This window comes from Papaver somniferum, chromosome 1 (genome assembly GCF_003573695.1).
Source record: "Papaver somniferum cultivar HN1 chromosome 1, ASM357369v1, whole genome shotgun sequence".
NCBI lineage: Eukaryota > Viridiplantae > Streptophyta > Magnoliopsida > Ranunculales > Papaveraceae > Papaver > Papaver somniferum.
Genome location: NC_039358.1, coordinates 218,537,931 through 218,544,590, shown reverse-complemented (window position 1 = coordinate 218,544,590; position 6,660 = coordinate 218,537,931).

The following is a 6,660-nucleotide window of genomic DNA, read 5'->3' as shown; positions in this document are numbered from 1 at the left end:
ATATTAAAGTCATATACTAAAGTCTTCGACTTTGGGTCATAGCAACTCTTAGTTGTGGGTGAGATCAGCTAAGGGAATCAAGTGCGTAGTATCCTGCTGGGATCAGAGACGTAAGGAGCGCAACTGTACCTTGGATCAGTGTGAGATTTATTGGGGTTCAACTATAGTCCAGACCGAAGTTAGTTTGTAGTAGGCTAGTGTCTGTAGCGGCTTAATACAGTGTGGTATTCAATCTGGACTAGGTCCCGGGGTTTTTCTGCATTTGCGGTTTCCTCGTTAACAAAACCTCTGGTGTCTGGGTTATTCCTTTTCCGCATTATATTTTGTTATATAATTGAAATATCACAGGTTGTGCGTTGTATCGATCAATTTTGAAATCCAACCTTTGGTTGTTGGTTGGAAATGGATTGATCCTTGGATATTGGTCTTTGGTACCATCCAAGTTTATATCTCTTGTATCTAATAAAGACTCGCATATTTCTATTTGCTTGAGTATATATTAAATCAGGAGATCGAGATATTAACTCCTTGATATACTTTTTATTAAGATTGAGCCTGACTGTATAGTTGATTCTCTTAAAAGTATATTGGAGTTAGTCCATACAGACTGCTAAGAGAAATATTGGGTGTGGTTGTTAGACCCCCGTTTTTTCACAGATATATATTTTCAGTAATATCAACGCGATCTTTATGTCTTTAATGTTCAACATAATTGATGTTTTTAGTGCTGTATCGCTAAAAACCTTGTCGAGTAAGAAAACCCTGTGGGAAAAACTATTCTCGAACGAAAAGGGGAAAAGAGTACAACACAGCTTCTGTTTCGAAGTAAAATATGTCGACATCATATCCTTGGATCCTCCCCCTGATGTCGGCATCTCCCCCTGATCACTTTCATATTTGTTCCAGACAGTTCCTTTAGTCATGTAATTTTCGAAACTGAATATCGGTAATGACTTAGAAAATAGTCTACCATATCTCTCCCTGATTACTTTCGTTGGAGAACATATTATTGTTCCTTCATAATCAACAACTTTTGAATTGCACTTTCATTAGCATTCATTATTATGTCTTTACAGGGATAAATTTTTTTTATGTCAATGGTTACTTTTAAGTACATGATTTCATTCATTATACCATTCCAATGACGTTGCATCGACACTGAGCTATATGTATCTAACAAGTTACATGAGAATGCAAAATTTGATCGAGTACATTATTATACTAAGTACAACATTGCGTCTATTATACTTAGATATGGAATTTCATCTCCCAACATATCTTCGTCATCTTCCTTTAGACGAAATGGTCACTTGCTTACATTTGAACCTCGACTAATCATGGGAGTGCTATCAGGATGCATCTCTTTGTTAAATTTCCTGAAAACTTTAGACATATGCAAGATGGTGGAATAGTATACCACAACCTCAGTATTCGATCGAGCTTTCCCCATATTTTTCATCTCAAATTCAGATTTCAAATAGCTTTTAAGGTCTCTTATTACTTTTAGAGTACCCATCATGTCTGTACCATCGATATAGATAGCTACAATTCCAAATCAGGAACTTTCTTGCGAATACACAAGGAAAAATAACTTACTTTTGTATCCCCTCCAAATCAATAGTCACTTAAACGGGTATACCACATCTGCTTGATTGTTTGAATCTATAAGCGGGTGTTCTATCTAACTGTAAACACACTCTGTGGTTTAGAGTCACTTGATTTGTACAACAAAAGGATATCAAGTACTTTTGTATATATCAACTATCTCTTGATTCTTTCAGTGATACGTAACAACCACATACATATGTTGCATTTCAAGTCCTTTTGAAATTACCAAGCTAACTAAGTAGCGGAATGCTATAACGTTCATTAGAAGAGAACAATTCCAGGGCCTTGTGAGAAACCTCGCGCCACAAGGCGAGTCTTTATACTTTAAGACTGCTTTATTTTCATTATGTTTTGTGACAAATTAATCATGTATGTCCAATAGGCTTTACACTTGGTTGGTTAGTACTAGCACACCATATACCTGTATATTTGTCAAAGAACCAAGTTCTACCTGGATTGTATAGGCCAAATATGCTCTTCGTTGACATTAAGCAACATGAGCTTGATTCCATCTCATCTTTCTCTATTTCCTTACGCAAGTGCATATGAAATTAATCATCAATATGCTCACATGATCTTTCCATTGACTCATGCGCATTCTCATAACCCACTTGGGATGTCATTGTTCTCTGGAATCATTAAACTTCGGAGCTTCCTCCAGTTTGATTCATAGACATATTCAGAGACAATATTATGAGATGATTTCTGATGATATAAATAAGTTGTTTCTTACTCACCTAGTTCCTTTCTAGGTGAGGATGGATCGAACCAATTGGTCTCTCCAACTTCCTTTATGGAGCCACGGCCTCAACCACACTTCCACTAAGTGTAGTTGGAATACCTTAATTTATAGTGTATATCTCTTATTTGAGGATTTGTAACCTTGCAGGTACGCTTGCAGTTGGTATTTGTGATCTCATCACTTTAGCAACATCAGTGTACATTCTGAAAATCGATTATTCTTTGTCACTTCACACTTACATTTTTGGAGTACAAGAATCAATGTGAGACATGGTGGGAACACACCATGACAATTCCTATCGTTCCCTTAGAAAATACTTTTACTTATCTCCCCAAAACGACTGGAAGACTGTCCCATTAAAGTGATAACCTGCAAATCTAGCGGTAAGAGATCTCCTGCCAAAAGTTTCAAAATGCGGATAATTGTTGGGAACTCATTTCCAACATAACTACTTAACAGTTTTGAATACCCATCATAGTACGATGTGGAGTCGTAACGACACATATATAGAGTAACCAAAAATGCATAAGAATAAGAATGTCAGGCTTATATCCAGTTACCAACTGGTACGTAGAAAAGGTTGACTAATATTGGGTTCTAAAACGAATTAAGTAAAGATGCGTTAATACTGCATATCCCCCAAGCAGTTAAAGGTAGGTTTGTATGCATAACCATGCCTTAGACATCATTTGTAACCTTTGATGACAGCCTTTGAGAGACCATGAGGTATAGGATGCTTTGCATTGATCCTATTAAATATGCAATAACTATCAAGTTCTTTTGATATGCACTAGCTAGCATTTACAAGGGATGGTGAGCCCTTACATATATAATATGTGTTAGTAGTTTTCCGAACGCAAAACTTCTTGGGAACTATAACTAGTTCAAAATGTCAAAACATCTACCAGAGTCGTAAGTCAGTTAACGATCCGTATTCTGTATGGATATTTTTCTAAATATCACCTTGTTTTCTTTGTAATATGGATTGTTTACCATTTGCATCTTAGGACGGTCTCGATCCCGTTTTACGGAAGACTTTGTGAAATGAGTGATATGCTCTCTTACTTAAAAACATAATGGGAAGGGGGGGGGGGGGGTTGTGCATCTAGTAATTTAGAAAACACTTACTAAGAGATATTGACGTCACTTCGCATTCTGTCAACCTTTTTCCCATTTTTTTCACTCAAATAAAGTGATGTTCGTATGAGTCCTTTCAAAACGATCATCATGTCACAACCAAATTTGCTTTATGGTTATGCCCAAAGCTTGTATGAGTCAATTCCCAACATTCATCGTCGGAAATAAAATATGGATTCAATAACCCAAATACTATAGTGATTTACGTTTCTCTAGATTGACCCATAAGTTTCTCTAAAATATATTTCCTTCCAAATATATCAGAGACTATAAAAGATGCAATCAATTACATTCTCGTCACTGTGAGGTTCCAGATGATATCCATTTGCATGGGTTTCTTTGGAATTTAATAAGGTGTGATTATCTCTCGGTACATGTAGAGATTTTGTGACGTCTTTGTTATCTTGCAAACAAGTTTTGAGCAGTGTTGTGCTCGATGATCCAATCCTAATAGTCACATTATAAGGAAATAGTTCCACAACTAGTTTAAATTCCTTAAGTTGGTGTGAGGGAAACCACTATCTGTTAGACATTGAGTCTTGAGATATTAAATAAGTGGCGTTTCCTTATTAGTAACCAATTATATTTGTGAGCCAAGATTGAAGAACCATACCCAACTTCCCATATATAATACTTATTTATGATTTGCATACCTGTTTGTATGCTTTGCCAAATCCAAGAACTTTTCTCCTTTGAAGTATCATCAGCCAAAAGATATTTGCCTCTGAAATATCTAGCCTCTAGAATTTGATACCACATAACTTGATCTTCATTTAACAATCTCCAAGCCAAATCTGCAAGAGAAGAAAGATTCACCAACTTTAGATTCTTTAAACCCAATCCTCCAAACCTTTTTGGTATATTAACTTTTTTCCATTAGATGGCATTTTTGCACCAGAAGTTGTTTCTTTGAACTATGTTCATTCTTGCGATGGTCTTTCTGGGAGTGCATGCAGCAAAGTTAAGACAAGTATAAATGTTTATGCTTGGTTGCGCTCAACGAGGGCGTTGAACAGAATGGGTGGGGGAAGTCTATTACAGGTATGGCTAGTGAAGCGCAAAGATTGCGCGTTACAGCATAGCCTGCCTAGTTAGTGTTCAGCCAGGATGGCGTTATACTACATAGGCTATGAAGCGCTAAGATATCAAGACCCTGCAGGGCTAGTAAAGCGCAAAGGTGGCACTAGACTGTAGAGTCGGTGGCCAAGTAATGAAGCTTGTTGGTCGACACAATAAAGCTTCATTGAGGAAGGCAAGGTAGGCCAAGTTGACAAATGCAACATGCGATGTTGGCATTGATGCATATCCGTGGAATTGAGTTGGCCCGTACTCAAGGATGATGAAAGAGTGAAGAATATGATAAGAGTTGGCCTATGAATTAGTCTAAGGCTGGCCAAAGCTTGGACAGTGCAAACAAGCTAGTGATGCAAGAGTATGTATCACTATTGTCGAGCAATTGGCTAAGTAACGCAAGAATAACGCATATGAGAATATGGCATATATTGGCATCGGTTGGGAATCATGCTGGCATGAAATTGGTTTAGATAAAGTTTCTTAGAAAGTTAAGATAAAGGCCATACTGCAGTGATGCGCAAAAGTGGCGTAAAAGTGGCGCATTATGGTTCAAGTGTTGGATATTGTCTTTGTGAGAATTCCAATGATGTGAGAAAAGTTGGAACGGTTATAAATTGAGTTATAACCATATTAGAGTGTCCACACAATTTTTGGTCTGATCCCAGTAGTATAAATAGTCTAAGAAGTAATAATGTTGGTGTTGTTCAATTGAGAGAAGAACCATTGATTTGTACAGAGAGTTAGTAATCCACCAAGAGGGTGAATGGTCTGTTTTGGTCCATATGATGGACAAGTTTTATAATCTTCTTTTGATGCAATAAAATGGGTTAGTTGTGTCATGTCTTTGTGTTTATGAAGTTGCTGAAGTTAATTGTAATCTTCTTTGTGTTTATGAGGTTTTGTAATCTTCCATTAATGCAATAAAATGGGTTAATTGTGTCATGTCTTTGTGTTTATGAAGTTCCTAATTGGATTGATGCATGGAAAACCTCTTATGTTTATGGGAGCATAAATATTTAGAGAGAAAAGAAGTAAGACTTTTGTTGCGTAAAACCTTAAAAGTGAAGTCAGATCCATACTTTTAATGCAAGTGTGCAAGGCTGGCTGCTTGGGGGTAAAGTTGATTCATTGAACCACATAGTATTGCCAGTCATGTCCCATGAAAATTTTAGACCGTTAAATGGGCATGTGACATCTATCCATAGCTATTCGAAGTAAAAGTTTTCAAAAAGAAAAGAAAGAAAAAAGGGCACGCGCACATACATACTATGAATCTACCTTCCAGGGCATGTGAAGTATCCGGACTGATGGTTGTTAGCAAGTTGAAACCAATGAGCGGAAACAAGATCAAAATGATTGTTCTCGGGTAGCTTCTGGAAATTGATTTCATGTTCATCGTTTGATCAATTGGTAGCTTAGAGTATACAGACTACGAATATGGAAGAATGTGAGACAATGATGATAATATTGTGTTTCCTTCTACGAATGTATTAGAATGTGAGACAATGGCAACAATTTTGTGTTTCCTTGCCATATGATATACGAATCAAATTATCAAAGGTTAGCCAGTTGGCCAGGAACCTGACTCTAAATAAAATAGAAAATCAGTGGATTGAGTTTCCGCTCAAAAATTTAGAGATTTCATAAAATACTCCTCTTACTTAAATCTAGTTAATAATATATCTTCCTTCCTAGCAGAAAAATACATAAATCAATCATACATATATGTTCCAAGTCATGAGTACACTATGGAGTGTAAACAATATTTATTTACCCCGCGTGTGTACCACGCATACAGTTTAAAATTTGAACTCACTTTTGAATCTTCAATTTCTTATTTGGCAACTCTCTTGTGGCCAAAGTGATGTGAAAACTTGTCACTGGCTCCAATGAAACCAAGAAAAATTGGAAAATTTGGAATAGTCATACTTGATTTAAAAAGACCATGACAGTTTTACTTGTCGTGTTCGTCCGATAGGTTGGGTTAGTGTTACAAAGCAAAGCAGACAAAGAAACTGTAAAGACCCTTAAGCTCGTCAATGATATTAGAACGGTCAAGAGTCGATCTAGAGATGATCAAGAGGCAATTTAGCCGGCAA